The sequence below is a fragment of the Musca autumnalis genome, unplaced genomic scaffold (assembly GCF_047663935.1).
Source record: "Musca autumnalis isolate F117 unplaced genomic scaffold, ASM4766393v1 scaffold_1, whole genome shotgun sequence".
NCBI lineage: Eukaryota > Metazoa > Arthropoda > Insecta > Diptera > Muscidae > Musca > Musca autumnalis.
This window is the reverse complement of record NW_027411644.1, coordinates 49,562,690-49,582,080: the sequence shown is the minus strand read 5'-3', so window position 1 is coordinate 49,582,080 and position 19,391 is coordinate 49,562,690. Positions and strand designations below refer to the sequence as shown.

The window sequence follows — 19,391 nt, the reverse complement described above, 5'->3', positions numbered from 1 at the left end:
GCACAGAGTTCCTCAAATAAAGTACAGTAGAGTCCCCTTCTTCAAGAAACCTAGTCTAGAGCGCACAACAGGCCTACTTCTGGCTTATGTGTATGTCCACCAGGGCATGTGGCGATTATTCGCCCCTCTTTTCAACCTAACCTAACCTAAGGGCATTTACACTGTATCTTTGTATCAGTATCAGTATGAATGCTACACAATTCTGCATGATAAGCCTGTTGATTTAGAGTTTCCTGTTTGTACTTTTGGAATTTTCTCTAAACTATCCACAACACCGTGTTGTGCTGATACATCTGAAAAATCTTCGCCTCCTGATGAAGATGACCCACTGGTGTCATGGGGTGGTACTTTATTGCAGTCCTCAGAGCGACATTCTGGAAGGTTTGCATAGTCGTCCACACTGACACCATATAGATTACCACAGAATGTCATACCGAAAAAATGTGTGCTATTGCAAATAACATGTACAAACAATGTCTCAAAATCACCATTTTGACACCTTTGACTACGTCCGTGGCAGGAACCTATCTTCATAAAGTAAAATCAAATATGTAAAACCCTTTAATAAAAACGATTGAGTTTTAATGCACATTTATAAACATTTTATTCAGTACTATTGTTTTTATATCATTACTGCTGGAGTTCTCAACGATTAGTAGGGATTGATTGGTGGTGGCTATAAATTATAAGAAAGAAAATGAATAAATGTAAATTCCATGTTCTAAATTTTCTTCCAGTTGGAAATGTTCGAAAATACTTACATCGCCACTATTGTAGGCCAATAGGGCGGTAAAAGCAGCAACAACCATTACTAGGAACTTCATTTTTGGGAGATTGTATTTCGAATACTTGACACAACGACGAATTGTGGAATGATTAAGAAATCTTTCATAGGGACTTTATATAGTTCATTCAATGTAAAATATCCAATGGAAAAATATTACTTATTATGTGGTGTGTGCATGCAAATCAGTGCGTGACAAATTGTTAAATTAATGCTTGAAATTGACAATTACTTTCAGGAAAACTGTTAGAAAAACGTATATTCATTGTGTATGAAAATTAGGTTACTAACTTACTTCATGATCTTGTTTGAGTTTATTACCTCATTATGATCTCTCAGCATTAACTAATATGTTAAGTTTTCAAAAACAATAATTTATTTTAAAAAGTTTTTCTGGTCTATTGTGTATTTTGAATTTGCATTTTTACATTAACTTTGCTATTTGCAAAGCCACGCAATTCAATGCAGATCATAAAACGTTTACCATTTATAGGGAGCTATTTAAATCACTGTTTCAATGAAAATTTATCAACATTTCCATTCATCCATCTATCTTTCGTCTACAATTTGGGAAAACTTGGTTGTTTGAAAACTAAAATGAAGCTATTTACAATTATTGCTGTTGCTCTATGTGTGGCTATGCCACGGGACAGAATTTCCTACACAGTTTCAAGATATGTCTAGAAATTATGGTAAAAAATCCGAGTTTGTGTTGAAATGTTTGCAATTTAATAAAATATAGAAATAAAAGCAAAATACAAATATAATAAATGTTGTTTTAGCTTTGAAAAATATTCGTTAAAAAACCAACCACGACTATTGCTCTAAAAGCGGCTAAAAAATATTCTTTAAAAATCCACGATTATTGGTCTGATGGTTTTAAAAGAAATATTCTTTAAAAATCCACGATTATTGGTCTGATGGTTTTAAAAGAAATATTCTTTAAAAATCCACGATTATTGGTCTGATGGTTTTAGAAGAAATATTCTTTAAAAATCCACGATTATTGGTGTGATGGTTTTTGAAGAAATATTCTTTAAAAATCCACGATTATTGGTGTGATGGTTTTTGAAGAAATATTCTTTAAAAATCCACGATTATTGGTGTGATGGTTTTTGAAGAAATATTCTTTAAAAATCCACGATTATTGGTGTGATGGTTTTTGAAGAAATATTCTTTAAAAATCCACGATTATTGGTGTGATGGTTTTTGAAGAAATATTCTTTAAAAATCCACGATTATTGGTCTGATGGTTTTAGAAGAAATATTCTTTAAAAATCCACGATTATTGGTCTGATGGTTTTTGAAGAAATATTCTTTAAAAATCCACGATTATTGGTCTGATGGTTTTTGAAGAAATATTCTTTAAAAATCCACGATTATTGGTCTGATGGTTTTTGAAGAAATATTCTTTAAAAATCCACGATTATTGGTCTGATGGTTTTTGAAGAAATATTCTTTAAAAATCCACGATTATTGGTCTGATGGTTTTTGAAGAAATATTCTTTAAAAATCCACGATTATTGGTCTGATGGTTTTTGAAGAAATATTCTTTAAAAATCCACGATTATTGGTCTGATGGTTTTGAAGAAATATTCTTTAAAAATCCACGATTATTGGTCTGATGGTTTTTGAAGAAATATTCTTTAAAAATCCACGATTATTGGTCTGATGGTTTTTGAAGAAATATTCTTTAAAAATCCACGATTATTGGTCTGATGGGTTTAAAAGAAATATTCTTTAAAAATCCATGATTATTGGTCTGATGGGTTTAAAAGAAATATTCTTTAAAAATCCACGATTTTTGGTCTGATGGTTTTAGAAGAAATATTCTTTAAAAATCCACGATTATTGGTCTGATGGGTTTAAAAGAAATATTCTTTAAAAATCCATGATTATTGGTCTGATGGGTTTAAAAGAAATATTCTTTAAAAATCCACGATTATTGGTCTGATGGGTTTAAAAGAAATATTCTTTAAAAATCCACGATTATTGGTCTGATGGGTTTAAAAGAAATATTCTTTAAAAATCCACGATTATTGGTCTGATGGGTTTAAAAGAAATATTCTTTAAAATCCACGATTATTGGTCTGATGGTTTTTGAAGAAATATTCTTTAAAAATCCACGATTATTGGTCCACGATTATTGGTCTGATGGTTTTTGAAGAAATATTCTTTAAAAATCCACGATTATTGGTCTGATGGTTTTTGAAGAAATATTCTTTAAAAATCCACGATTATTGGTCTGATGGTTTTTGAAGAAATATTCTTTAAAAATCCACGATTATTGGTCTTATGGTTTTTGAAGAAATATTCTTTAAAAATCCACGATTATTGGTCCACGATTATTGGTCTGATGGTTTTTGAAGAAATATTCTTTAAAAATCCACGATTATTGGTCCACGATTATTGGTCTGATGGTTTTTGAAGAAATATTCTTTAAAAATCCACGATTATTGGTCCACGATTATTGGTCTGATGGTTTTTGAAGAAATATTCTTTAAAAATCCACGATTATTGGTCTGATGGTTTTTGAAGAAATATTCTTTAAAAATTCACGATTATTGGTCTGATGGTTTTTGAAGAAATATTCTTTAAAAATCCACGATTATTGGTCTGATGGTTTTTGAAGAAATATTCTTTAAAAAATCCACGATTATTGGTCTGATGGTTTTTGAAGAAATATTCTTTAAAAATCCACGATTATTGGTCTGATGGTTTTTGAAGAAATATTCTTTAAAAATCCACGATTATTGGTCTGATGGTTTTTGAAGAAATATTCTTTAAAAATTCACGATTATTGGTCTGATGGTTTTTGAAGAAATATTCTTTAAAAAATCCACGATTATTGGTCTGATGGTTTTTGAAGAAATATTCTTTAAAAATCCACGATTATTGGTCTGATGGTTTTTGAAGAAATATTCTTTAAAAATCCACGATTATTGGTCTGATGGTTTTTGAAGAAATATTCTTTAAAAATCCACGATTATTGGTCTGATGGTTTTTGAAGAAATATTCTTTAAAAATCCACGATTATTGGTCTGATGGTTTTTGAAGAAATATTCTTTAAAAATCCACGATTATTGGTCTGATGGTTTTTGAAGAAATATTCTTTAAAAATCCACAATTATTGGTATGATGGTTATAAAAGAAATATTCTTTAAAAATCCACGATTATTGGTCTGATGGTTTTTGAAGAAATATTCTTTAAAAATCCACGATTATTGGTCTGATGGTTTTTGAAGAAATATTCTTTAAAATTCCACGATTATTGGTCTGATGGTTTTAAAAGAAATATTCTTTAAAAATCCACGATTATTGGACTGATGGTTCTAAAAGAAATATTCTTTAAAAATCCACGATTATTGGACTGATGGGTTTAAAAGAAATATTCTTTAGAAATCCACGATTATTGGTCTGATGGGTTTAAAAGAAATATTCTTTAAAAATCCACGATTATTGGTCTGATGGGTTTAAAAGAAATATTCTTTAAAAATCCACGATTATTGGTCTGATGGGTTTAAAAGAAATATTCTTTAAAAATCCACGATTATTGGTCTTATAATGGCTGAAAAAATATTCTTTAAAAATCCACGATTATTGGTCTGATGCGTTTAAAAGAAATATTCTTTAAAAATTCACGATTATTGGTCTTATAATGGCTGAAAAAATATTCTTTAAAAATCCACGATTATTGGTCTGATGGGTTTAAAAGAAATATTCTTTAAAAATCCACGATTATTGGTCTGATGGGTTTAAAAGAAATATTCTTTAAAAATCCACGATTATTGGTCTGATGGGTTTAAAAGAAATATTCTTTAAAAATCCACGATTATTGGTCTGATGGGTTTAAAAGAAATATTCTTTAAAAATCCACGATTATTGGTCTGATGGGTTTAAAAGAAATATTCTTTAAAAATCCACGATTATTGGTCTGATGGGTTTAAAAGAAATATTCTTTAAAAATCCACGATTATTGGTCTGATGGGTTTAAAAGAAATATTCTTTAAAAATCCACGATTATTGGTCTGATGGGTTTAAAAGAAATATTCTTTAAAAATCCACGATTATTGGTCTGATGGGTTTAAAAGAAATATTCTTTAAAAATCCACGATTATTGGTCTGATGGTTTTTGAAGATATATTCTTTAAAAATCCACGATTATTGGTCTGATGGTTTTTGAAGAAATATTCTTTAAAAATCCACGATTATTGGTCTGATGGTTTTTGAAGAAATATTCTTTAAAAATCCACGATTATTGGTCTGATGGGTTTAAAAGAAATATTCTTTAAAAATCCACGATTATTGGTCTGATGGTTTTTAGAAGAAATATTTTTTAAAAATACACTATTAGTGGTCTGATGGTTTTAGAAGAAATAGTTTTTAAAAATCCAAGATTATTGGTCTGATTGTTTTTAGAAGAAATATTCTTTAAAAATCCGCTATTAGTGGTCTGATGGTTTTAGAAGAAATACTCTTTAAAAATCCACAATTATTGGTCCGACAACGGCTGAAAAAATATTCTTTAAAAATCCACGATTATTGGTCTTATAATGGCTGAAAAAATATTCTTTAAAAATCCACGATTATTGGTCTGACAACGGCTGAAAAAATATTCTTTAAAAATCCACGATTATTGGTCTGACAACGGCTGAAAAAATATTCTTTAAAAATCCACGATTATTGGTCTGACAACGGCTGAAAAAATATTCTTTAGAAATCCACGATTATTGGTCTGATGGTTTTTGAAGAAATATTCTTTAAAAATCCACGATTATTGGTCTGACAACGGCTGAAAAAATATTCTTTAGAAATCCACGATTATTGGTCTGATGGTTTTTGAAGAAATATTCTTTAAAAATCCACGATTATTGGTCTGATGGTTTTTGAAGAAATATTCTTTAAAATTCCACGATTATTGGTCTGATGGTTTTAAAAGAAATATTCTTTAAAAATCCACGATTATTGGACTGATGGTTCTAAAAGAAATATTCTTTAAAAATCCACGATTATTGGACTGATGGGTTTAAAAGAAATATTCTTTAGAAATCCACGATTATTGGTCTGATGGGTTTAAAAGAAATATTCTTTAAAAAATCCACGATTATTGGTCTGATGGGCTTAAAAGAAATATTCTTTAAAAATCCACGATTATTGGTCTGAAGGGTTTAAAAGAAATATTCTTTAAAAATCCACGATTATTGGTCTTATAATGGCTGAAAAAATATTCTTTAAAAATCCACGATTATTGGTCTGATGGGTTTAAAAGAAATATTCTTTAAAAATCCACGATTATTGGTCTGATGGGTTTAAAAGAAATATTCTTTAAAAATCCACGATTATTGGTCTGATGGGTTTAAAAGAAATATTCTTTAAAAATCCACGATTATTGGTCTGATGGTTTTTGAAGATATATTCTTTAAAAATCCACGATTATTGGTCTGATGGTTTTTGAAGAAATATTCTTTAAAAATCCACGATTATTGGTCTTATGGTTTTTGAAGAAATATTCTTTAAAAATCCACGATTATTGGTCCACGATTATTGGTCTGATGGTTTTTGAAGAAATATTCTTTAAAAATCCACGATTATTGGTCCACGATTATTGGTCTGATGGTTTTTGAAGAAATATTCTTTAAAAATCCACGATTATTGGTCCACGATTATTGGTCTGATGGTTTTTGAAGAAATATTCTTTAAAAATCCACGATTATTGGTCTGATGGTTTTTGAAGAAATATTCTTTAAAAATTCACGATTATTGGTCTGATGGTTTTTGAAGAAATATTCTTTAAAAATCCACGATTATTGGTCTGATGGTTTTTGAAGAAATATTCTTTAAAAATCCACGATTATTGGTCTGATGGTTTTTGAAGAAATATTCTTTAAAAATCCACGATTATTGGTCTGATGGTTTTTGAAGAAATATTCTTTAAAAATCCACGATTATTGGTCTGATGGTTTTTGAAGAAATATTCTTTAAAAATTCACGATTATTGGTCTGATGGTTTTTGAAGAAATATTCTTTAAAAATCCACGATTATTGGTCTGATGGTTTTTGAAGAAATATTCTTTAAAAATCCACGATTATTGGTCTGATGGTTTTTGAAGAAATATTCTTTAAAAATCCACGATTATTGGTCTGATGGTTTTTGAAGAAATATTCTTTAAAAATCCACGATTATTGGTCTGATGGTTTTTGAAGAAATATTCTTTAAAAATCCACGATTATTGGTCTGATGGTTTTTGAAGAAATATTCTTTAAAAATCCACAATTATTGGTATGATGGTTATAAAAGAAATATTCTTTAAAAATCCACGATTATTGGTCTGATGGTTTTTGAAGAAATATTCTTTAAAAATCCACGATTATTGGTCTGATGGTTTTTGAAGAAATATTCTTTAAAATTCCACGATTATTGGTCTGATGGTTTTAAAAGAAATATTCTTTAAAAATCCACGATTATTGGACTGATGGTTCTAAAAGAAATATTCTTTAAAAATCCACGATTATTGGACTGATGGGTTTAAAAGAAATATTCTTTAGAAATCCACGATTATTGGTCTGATGGGTTTAAAAGAAATATTCTTTAAAAATCCACGATTATTGGTCTGATGGGTTTAAAAGAAATATTCTTTAAAAATCCACGATTATTGGTCTGATGGGTTTAAAAGAAATATTCTTTAAAAATCCACGATTATTGGTCTTATAATGGCTGAAAAAATATTCTTTAAAAATCCACGATTATTGGTCTGATGCGTTTAAAAGAAATATTCTTTAAAAATTCACGATTATTGGTCTTATAATGGCTGAAAAAATATTCTTTAAAAATCCACGATTATTGGTCTGATGGGTTTAAAAGAAATATTCTTTAAAAATCCACGATTATTGGTCTGATGGGTTTAAAAGAAATATTCTTTAAAAATCCACGATTATTGGTCTGATGGGTTTAAAAGAAATATTCTTTAAAAATCCACGATTATTGGTCTGATGGGTTTAAAAGAAATATTCTTTAAAAATCCACGATTATTGGTCTGATGGGTTTAAAAGAAATATTCTTTAAAAATCCACGATTATTGGTCTGATGGGTTTAAAAGAAATATTCTTTAAAAATCCACGATTATTGGTCTGATGGGTTTAAAAGAAATATTCTTTAAAAATCCACGATTATTGGTCTGATGGGTTTAAAAGAAATATTCTTTAAAAATCCACGATTATTGGTCTGATGGTTTTTGAAGATATATTCTTTAAAAATCCACGATTATTGGTCTGATGGTTTTTGAAGAAATATTCTTTAAAAATCCACGATTATTGGTCTGATGGTTTTTGAAGAAATATTCTTTAAAAATCCACGATTATTGGTCTGATGGGTTTAAAAGAAATATTCTTTAAAAATCCACGATTATTGGTCTGATGGTTTTTAGAAGAAATATTTTTTAAAAATACACTATTAGTGGTCTGATGGTTTTAGAAGAAATAGTTTTTAAAAATCCAAGATTATTGGTCTGATTGTTTTTAGAAGAAATATTCTTTAAAAATCCGCTATTAGTGGTCTGATGGTTTTAGAAGAAATACTCTTTAAAAATCCACAATTATTGGTCCGACAACGGCTGAAAAAATATTCTTTAAAAATCCACGATTATTGGTCTTATAATGGCTGAAAAAATATTCTTTAAAAATCCACGATTATTGGTCTGACAACGGCTGAAAAAATATTCTTTAAAAATCCACGATTATTGGTCTGACAACGGCTGAAAAAATATTCTTTAAAAATCCACGATTATTGGTCTGACAACGGCTGAAAAAATATTCTTTAGAAATCCACGATTATTGGTCTGATGGTTTTTGAAGAAATATTCTTTAAAAATCCACGATTATTGGTCTGACAACGGCTGAAAAAATATTCTTTAGAAATCCACGATTATTGGTCTGATGGTTTTTGAAGAAATATTCTTTAAAAATCCACGATTATTGGTCTGACAACGGCTGAAAAAATATTCTTTAGAAATCCACGATTATTGGTCTGATGGTTTTTGAAGAAATATTCTTTAAAAATCCACGATTATTGGTCTGACAACGGCTGAAAAAATATTCTTTAGAAATCCACGATTATTGGTCTGATGGTTTTTGAAGAAATATTCTTTAAAAATCCACGATTATTGGTCTGATGGTTTTTGAAGAAATATTCTTTAAAATTCCACGATTATTGGTCTGATGGTTTTAAAAGAAATATTCTTTAAAAATCCACGATTATTGGACTGATGGTTCTAAAAGAAATATTCTTTAAAAATCCACGATTATTGGACTGATGGGTTTAAAAGAAATATTCTTTAAAAATCCACGATTATTGGTCTGATGGTTTTTGAAGATATATTCTTTAAAAATCCACGATTATTGGTCTGATGGTTTTTGAAGAAATATTCTTTAAAAATCCACGATTATTGGTCTGATGGTTTTTGAAGAAATATTCTTTAAAATTCCACGATTATTGGTCTGATGGTTTTAAAAGAAATATTCTTTAAAAATCCACGATTATTGGACTGATGGTTCTAAAAGAAATATTCTTTAAAAATCCACGATTATTGGTCTGATGGGTTTAAAAGAAATATTCTTTAAAAATCCACGATTATTGGTCTGATGGTTTTTGAAGATATATTCTTTAAAAATCCACGATTATTGGTCTGATGGTTTTTGAAGAAATATTCTTTAAAAATCCACGATTATTGGTCTGATGGTTTTTGAAGAAATATTCTTTAAAAATCCACGATTATTGGTCTGATGGTTTTTGAAGAAATATTCTTTAAAAATCCACGATTATTGGTCTGATGGGTTTAAAAGAAATATTCTTTAAAAATCCACGATTATTGGTCTGATGGTTTTTAGAAGAAATATTTTTTAAAAATACACTATTAGTGGTCTGATGGTTTTAGAAGAAATAGTTTTTAAAAATCCAAGATTATTGGTCTGATTGTTTTTAGAAGAAATATTCTTTAAAAATCCGCTATTAGTGGTCTGATGGTTTTAGAAGAAATACTCTTTAAAAATCCACGATTATTGGTCTGACAACGGCTGAAAAAATATTCTTTAAAAATCCACGATTATTGGTCTTATAATGGCTGAAAAAAGATTCTTTAAAAATCCACGATTATTGGTCTGACAACGGCTGAAAAAATATTCTTTAAAAATCCACGATTATTGGTCTGACAACGGCTGAAAAAATATTCTTTAAAAATCCACGATTATTGGTCTGACAACGGCTGAAAAAATATTCTTTAAAAATCCACGATTATTGGTCTGACAACGGCTGAAAAAATATTCTTTAGAAATCCACGATTATTGGTCTGACAACGGCTGAAAAAATATTCTTTAAAAATCCACGATTATTGGTCTTATAATGGCTGAAAAAATATTCTTTAAAAATCCACGATTATTGGTCTGACAACGGCTGAAAAAATATTCTTTAGAAATCCACGATTATTGGTCTGACAACGGCTGAAAAAATATTCTTTAAAAATCCACGATTATTGGTCTGACAAAGGCTGAAAAATATTCTTTAAAAATCCACGATTATTGGTATATTAAAGGCTGAAAAAATATTCTTTAAAAATCCACGATTATTGGTCTAATAATGGCTGAAAAAATATTCTTTTAAAATCCACGATTATTGGTCCAATAATGGCTGAAAAAATATTCTTTAAAAATCCACGATTATTGGTCTAATAATGGCTGAAAAAATATTCTTTAAAAATCCACGATTATTGGTCTGATGGGTTTAAAATAAATATTCTTTAAGAATCCACGATTATTGGTCTGATGGGTTTAAAAGAAATATTCTTTAAAAATCCACGATTATTGGTCTGATGGGTTTAAAAGAAATATTCTTTAAAAATCCACGATTATTGGTCTGATGGGTTTAAAAGAAATATTCTTTAAAAATCCACGATTTTTGGTCTGATGGGTTTAAAATAAATATTCTTTAAAAATCCACGATTATTGGTCTGATGGGTTTAAAAGAAATATTCTTTAAAAATCCACGATTATTGGTCTGATGGTTTTTGAAGAAATATTCTTTAAAAATCCACGATTATTGGTACGAGGGTTATAGAAGAAGTATTCTTTAAAAATCCACGATTATTGGTCTGATGGTTTTAAAAAAAATATTCTTTTAAAATCCATGATTATTGGTCTGATGGTTTTAGAAGAAATATTCTTTAAAAATCCACGATTATTGGTCTGATGGTTTTTGAAGAAATATTCTTTAAAAATCCACGATTATTGGTCTGATGGTTTTTGAAGAAATATTTTTTAAAAATCCACGATTATTGGTCTGATTGTTTTTGAAGAAATATTCTTTAAAAATCCACGATTATTGGTCTGATGGTTTTTGAAGAAATATTCTTTAAAAATCCACGATTATTGGTCTGATGGTTTTTGAAGAAATATTCTTTAAAAATCCACGATTATTGGTCTGATGGTTTTTGAAGAAATATTCTTTAAAAATCCACGATTATTGGTCTGATGGTTTTTGAAGAAATATTCTTTAAAAATCCACGATTATTGGTCTGATGGTTTTTGAAGAAATATTCTTTAAAAATCCACGATTATTGGTCTGATGGTTTTTGAAGAAATATTCTTTAAAAATCCACGATTATTGGTCTGATGGTTTTTGAAGAAATATTCTTTAAAAATCCACGATTATTGGTCTGACAACGGTTGAAAATATATTCTTTAAAAATCCACGATTATTGGTCTGACAATGGTTGAAAATATATTCTTTAAAAATCCACGATTATTGCTCTAATAAGGGCTGAACTTTAAAAAATCACGATTATTCCACTGATATTGACTGAAAAAATCTTCTTTAAAATCCACGATTATTACTCTAATAATGGTTAAAAAAATATTCTTTAAAATCCACGATTATTACTCTAATAATGGTTAAAAAAATATTCTTTAAAAATCCACGATTATTGCTCTAATATTGGCTGAAATTTTTTCTTTAAAAATCCACAATTATTGCTCTAATAATGGCATAAAAAATATTCGTTAAAAATCCACGATTATTGCTCTAATAATGGCTGAAAAAAATATTCTTTGAAAATCCACGATTATTGCTCTAATAATGGCTGAATATTTATTCTTTAAAAATCCACGATTATTGCTCTAATAATGGCTGAAAGAATATACTTTAAAAATCCACGATTATTGCTCTAATAATGGCTGAAAAAATATTCTTTAAAAATCCACGATTATTGCTCTAATAATGGCTGCAAAAATATTCTTAAAAAATCTACGATTATTGCTCTAATAATGGCTGCAAAAATATTCTTTAAAAATCCACTATTATTGCTCGAATGTTGGCTGAATAAATATTCTTTAAAAATCCACGATTATTGCTTTAATAATGTCGGAAAAAATATTCTTTAAAAATCCACAATTATTCCACTGATAATGACTGGAAAAATATTCTTTAAAAATCTACAATTATTCCACTGATCATGACTGGAAATATATTCTTTAAAAATCCACGATTATTGCCCTATTAATGTCTGAAAAAATATTCTTTAAAAATCCACGATTATTGCTCTAATAATGGTTGAAAAAATATTCTTTAAAAATCCACGATTATTGCTCTAATAATGGCTGAAAAAATATTCTTTAAAATCCACGGTTATTGCTCTAATAATGGCTGAAAAAATATTCTTTAAAAATCCACGATTATTGCTCTAATATTTGCTGAAAAATATTCTTTAAAAATCCACAGTTAATGTTCTGATAGTAGCTGAATAAATATTCTTTAAAAACCCTCGATTATTTATCTGATAATCCTTCAATCTGTCTGCCCTGCGCTTTGAAGGCAATTTGTCTTTTTTTGACAATTTGTGTGACATCGACTGATTTATTTTCAAGTTCCATCACAAACCCCAAATGAAATAATAAATCAAATTCATTGAGGCTTTGCGTTTTCAAAAATATCCATTTATGTTAAATTTTCTAAATAAATATTTTTGCTACGTGTTTATTCAATGAAATCACATAGCTGTATGTGCCTGTGTCTGTGTGTTAGTTGCTTTTCTGCTCTTTAGACGAATCGGGATTAACAATCAAATTAACAAATACATTTTTTCTAATATTTACACAATTTCTTAATAGAACAACAACTAGATTTGGCAATTTTTCATTGCTATTGGCGGAACAAGTATTAAAATATTATCGGCCTCCCAAACGAACATCTTAAATATTCCTTCATACTTTATACTCTGTCGTTGTGTGTGTGTTTATGCTCTTTTCAACTTGAAATGAATTATTAATATTTGTTATATTTTTTGATATTCAATTTATTATATTATGGCCTTTCTCCAACTCTCAGCCTTAAATAACATCACCTGACCGAATATTTGCATAAATATTCAATACGAATAAACATTGAGTTTAGAACATGAAAAAAGTCTTTTTCTTAAAAACGAAAATAAATAAAAAATGTGTCTGCATAACGTCTTTTGCTTTTTCTTCTTCATCTCCTTGATTTCTGGGTTTCTGTTGACGTATTGCTCAACATGTTTGCTACTGTTCCTCTGTATTTGATATCTGTCGGTATTGTTATATTATTGACGCACTTCCTGTACTACATCCTGTCGAACAACAATAATACCCATAATGATTTGTCAATAATACGTGAGATGAAATCTCAAAATACAATCACAGCAAATAACAACAACAATAAAAATAATAATATTTGTAGTATTGTTTGTATATATGTACATATGTATATACATATACCGTATTTAAAGTTAAATATTATAACACTGTGCAACATTTTTGAGCCAATCGCGTGCAAACAACTTCTGTCCAGAATTTTTTGAAAGTAGAAGACCAATAGGCAAAAACCATATTTCGGTTTTGTTTTCTTAGATCGGATTCGGTTTTTATGGCCTCATCTAAACATGGTTAAAGATCGAATTTTTAAAACAAATCGGGGCTGTATCACTGAAACCAATACGAATCTTGTTTTGACATCTGCAGCAAACTTGTAGATAAGAGCAAGAAGAAAATATTTGGAGGAATAGTGAACTCGAAAAACTGCATTTATTGCCTAAAATTTTACAATATATGTAAAAATTCTATAATTTGTGTATATTTCGCAGCGTATCTCCCAAAATGCTAAATTCTTCTTAATGTTACCTTTTGGGAAAATATTCTTTGGAATGTAATACACAACTCCTCAGAACATTATATTGTTGTAAAATGACTCTATCGCCTTGTTTATCGCAAATTTTTCAACAACAATTTGGTAAATATTTCAATAATTCATTGAAATCCCCAACATGAGAATAAACAGCCTGTGTGAACTTTGTTTGAAATAAGTTTTGTAAAAGGTTTGTTATAAAATACCCCTTAAACAACGTGAAATAACCATTTTAGAGTTTCAAAATGTTCTGAAGAATTGATGGTCACATTATTTGGAAAATTTTTAGAATGGTTACTTGTTTCAACTCCCAACAGATTAGTTGTTACTGAGCAGAATTTCAAAAATTATGTAAACTTTTCTATATTTTAACGAGTTTGATGCGCTAGATGCAGCTTTTCCTAGTTCATCTGTTTGACACATAAGTTCTACTACTTTAGGGCTACAATATTGCTGAAGACTGCAAAGCAAAATTCTTATTAGTTTCGGAGATAAAGGTCCGATCACTGGAAAAAGGCTCATTTTAGGACGGTTTAGATGAGGCCATAAAATCTAAACCCGATCTAAGAACACAAAACCCAATTTAGGTTTTTGTAGTATCAATATGTACTTTCAGAAAATGCCCATTAGAAGTTGTTTGCATTTCCAGTGTTGCACAGTGTAATTGTATAGATATATGTTAACATTTATTTTACTTCAATATGAACAATCAACTCAGCAACATTGGGGTGGAGATAATTTATTATTTAATTTATCCACGTTTTTTGGTCTGATGTTGGATGAAAAAATATTCTTTAAAAATCTACGTTTCTTGGTCTGATGTTGGATAAAAAATGTTTTTTTTTTTAAAGTCCACGTTTCTTGGTCTGATGGTTGATGGAAAAATATTCTTTAAAAAAATCCACGTTTCATGGTCTGTTGGTTGATTAAAAAATATTCAATAAAAAATCCACGTTTCTTGGTCTGATGGTTGATGAAAAAAATTCATTAAAAAATCCTCGTTTCTTGGTCTGATGTTGTATGAACAAATATTCTTTAGAAAATCCACTTTGTTGGTCTGATGGTTGATGAAAAAAAATTTAGTTTTCCACCCTAATACATGAATATATTAAATAGTTGATTTACAAGCACACATATCAACATGTTATGCCAACAAAATCTACTTTAACATGTAAACACTTTTGAATATGTAACAATTACTTTTTTAATTTGCCAAAAAAGGGAATCATATTCAGAAATGAAATAAAAAAAATCAAATTTAATATTAAAATTAAAGTATAAAACCTATTGTATTTATTTATGGATGTTTACCTTCATACATATGTTTATCAATAAACAAGAAAATACTTGTGAATAATTTTGGAATTTAAGCCGATTGAAAAATAAAGAGTTAAAAAACATGCAATAAATTGAAGTGTTATTGATTCGTGGAAGACTCAGATAACAATATTTCTTTAAAAACAAAATACTATTTCCAATTTTGTTTCCAATTCTCAAAAAGTACTTTCGACAAACACAGATATTAAATGAATTGTTTATACATATATTTTAACGTGAACATATTTCTAAAAATTAATTACATTGCCATTTATAAAATTATTCTATCTATTCACAAGAATTCAAAAATTTCCAACACATACTTGTATGTATGTCCATAACGCACATTGCCCGCATACACACGGACATCTTCTATATAACCCACATTTAGTCTTTGTATTGTTTTGTTTGGCCATTTGGAAAAACTAATTGAAATTTCTTGGAAAATATTCAACTTAAAGAAAAATATTTTTCAATTTGCTTCTATTCTAATTTCAATATTGTTTGTTATCATTATCATTCCCATCATTTTCAGGAGGACTAGCAGCAGCATCAGCATCATCTTGGGGTTCAACACATAAAAATATAATTTGCATTGTTTTTGCCTTAATATTCAAAACTAAACTCAATTTTCACCTAACAGATGATTCTCTGGGAGGCAATTCCATTGTCTATGCCCATACGCACATAGACTTAGTCACCAGTGTAGTTAGCACGGATCTACACACATACATATGTGTATATGTTCAAATGAATTTAAAGGTCAGTAGGTATACACATCTTTATACGTATGTATATAATTATGATAGGAATTTCAGGTACCCTACTATAAATTTGGAAGTAACATGAAGGATGATGGGTACCAATGAATATTATTTTATCAACCATCAAACTAAGAAAAGTGGATTTTTTAATGAATATTTTTTCATCCAACATTAGACAAAGAAATGTGAATTTTTATACCCTACACCACTATGTGGAGAGGGTATTATAAGTTGGTTTTGGCCAAAAAGTTTGTAACGCATCGAAATAATGGTCGCAGACCCATACTTATATATACCAAAATGAATGTCTCGACGAGCTGAGTCGATCTGGCTATGTGTGTCCGTCCGTCAGTCCGTCCGTCCGTCCGTCCGTCCGTCTGTCCGTCTGTCCGTCTGTCCATCTAAACCTTGTAATCACGCTACAGGTCGCAATTTTGATCGGATCGTCACGAAATTTTGCATGTTGATAGGGGTCCCGGAGTGGAAGAAGCCTATTGATTTTGGTGATGGTCGGATAATATTTAGGGGTCGGAAAGGGCAAAAAACTTAGGTGGATAAAATGACAACGTTTTTTTCCAAAGCGAATATCTCAGCTTCTATATGGGGTATACCAAAAGCAAAACCCGACAATGAAAGTAGAAAATATCACCTTTCTAATGATGTAAAGCAGGTGCTCGTAGGTGAACAAACAACGAAGATATTACAATAGTAGCAAATAAACCCCAATTTTCATTTTTGCGATTTTAATTATATTGACGAATATCACAGCTTTGGTTGGGAACTTTCCAAAAGCAAAATCTGACTCTGAAAGTAGAAGATCCCGTCTTTACAATGATGTAAACTAGGTCGGCGTAGGTAACCAAATAACGGAGATATCGCAATAGTCGATAATACATCTCATTTTTCTATTTTTTTGGAAATCACGCTACAGGTAGCAATTTTGATCGGATCGTCACGAAAATTTGATTGTTAATGGGGGTCTCATAGATGAAGAAGCCTATTGATTTTGGTGATGGTCGGATAATTAATAGGGGTCGGACTGGGCAAACACTTATTTGGAGAAAAGTCAACATTTTATTTTAAAGCCAATATCTCTGTTTCTTTAAGAGGCACATCAAAAGCAAGACCTGGCAAGGAAAGTAGAAAATATCACTTTTACAACGATGTAAAGTAGGTTGTCGTAGGTGGTCAAATAGCAGAGATATGGCAATAGTCGATAATGCATCCCATTTACCGATTTTTTTGTAATCACGATACAGATCGCAATTTTGATCGGATCGTCACGAAATTTTGGGGGTTAATGGGGGTCCCAAAGAGAAAGAAGCCTATTGATTTGATGATGATGGTCGGATAATATTCAGGGGTCTGAATGGGCAAACACTTATTTGGGGAAAGGTCAACGTTTTATTTCAAAGCCAATATCTCTGTTTCTTTAAGAGGTATATCTAAAGCAAAACCTGGCAAGGAAAGTAGAAAATATCACCTTTACAAGGATGTAAAGCAGGTTGTCGTAGGTGGTCAAATAGCAGAGATATGGCAATAGTAGATAATGCATCCCATTTTCCGATTTTTTTATAATCACGCTACAGGTCGCAATTTTAATCGGATCGTCACGAATTTTTTGAGAGTTGATGCGGGTCCCACAGAGGAAGAAGCCTATTTAGTTTGGTGATGGTCGGATAATATTCAGGAGTCGGACTAAGCGAAAAGCTTATGTGGAGAAAAGTCAACGTTTTTTTATGCGAATATCTCCGCTTCTGGTTGGAGTATTCCAAAAGGAATACCCGTCAATGGAAGAAGAAAATATCTGGTTTATATTGATGCAAAGTATGTTGGCGTAAGTAAGCAAACCGAGATATTGCAAAATTCAGTAATATACAAAATATTTCCATTTTTTGTAATCACGCTACAAGTTGGAATTTTGATCGGATAGTGACGAAATTTTTGGCGGTAGATGGGGGCCCCACAGAGGAAGAAGCCTATTGATTTTGGTGATAGTCGGATAATATGTAGGTGTCGGAATGGGGAAAAACTCATTTGGAGACAAATTCAAAGTTTTATTCTTTGTGAATATATCGGCTTCTAGTAGGGGTATTCCAACGGCAAAGCCTGTCAATGGAAGAAGAAAATATTACTTTTACATTGGTGTAAAGCAGGTTGGCGAAGGTGGTCAAACAAGGGAGATACCACAATAGTCGGTAATGCATCCAATTCTTCTATTTTTTGCAATCAAGCTACAGGTCGTAATTTTAATCGGATGGTCACGAAATTTTGGTTGCTTATGGGGGTCCCAGAGAGAAAGAGACATATTATTTTTGGTGGTAGTCGGATTATATTCCCTAAAAGAAATGTTTACCAGTGAAAAGTTTATGCACAGGGGTAGTGGTGTAGGGTATCACATGGTTGGCCCCGTCCCGACTATAGCCTTTGCTCACTTGTTTAATGAATATTTTTCATCAAACATCAGATCAAGAAACTTTTAGCTTTTTAATTAATAGTTTTTCATCAACCATCAGACCAAGAAACGTGGATTTTTTAATGAATATTTTTTCATCAAGAATTAGAAGAAGAAACGTGGATTTTTTAATGAATATTTTTCATCAACCATCAGACCAAGAAACGTGGATTTTTAATGAATATTTTTTCATCAACCATCAGACGAGGAAACGTGGATTTTTTAATGAATATTTTTTCATCAACCATCAGACCAAGAAACGTGGATTTTTTAATGAATATTTTTTCATCAACCATCAGACCAACAAACGTGGATTTTTTAATGAATATTTTTTCATCAACCATCAGACCAACAAACGTGGATTTTTTAATGAATATTTTTTCATCAACCATCAGACCAACAAACGTGGATTTTTTAATGAATAGTTTTTCATCAACCATTAGACCAACAAACGTGGATTTTTTAATGAATATTTTTTCATCAACCATCAGACCAACAAACGTGGATTTTTTAATGAATATTTTTTCATCAACCATCAGACCAACAAACGTGGATTTTTTAATGAATATTTTTTCATCAACCATCAGACCAACAAACGGGGATTTTTTAATGAATATTTTTTCATCAACCATCAGAACAACAAACGTGGATTTTTTAATGAATATTTTTTCATCAACCATCAGACCAACAAACGTGGATTTTTTAATGAATATTTTTTCATCAACCATCAGACCAACAAACGTGGATTTTTTAATGAATATTTTTTCATCAACCATCAGACCAACAAACGTGGATTTTTTAATGAATATTTTTTCATCAACCATCAGACCAAGAAACGTGGATTTTTTAATGAATATTTTTTCATCAACCATCAGACCAAGAAAC

General features: G+C 29.9%; 1 long non-coding RNA gene across 1 annotated transcript; it reads right to left on the bottom strand.

Moving 5' to 3' along the window:
• Nucleotides 1-579: 579 nt before the first annotated feature.
• LOC141390511 (uncharacterized) lies at nt 580-1,049 on the bottom strand. The gene is made up of 2 exons (XR_012409384.1): nt 762-1,049; nt 580-676 (listed from the first exon to the last, which is right to left on the bottom strand). It is a non-coding gene; the product is annotated as an uncharacterized lncRNA (long non-coding RNA).
• Between the last annotated feature and the right edge of the window lie 18,342 nt (nt 1,050-19,391).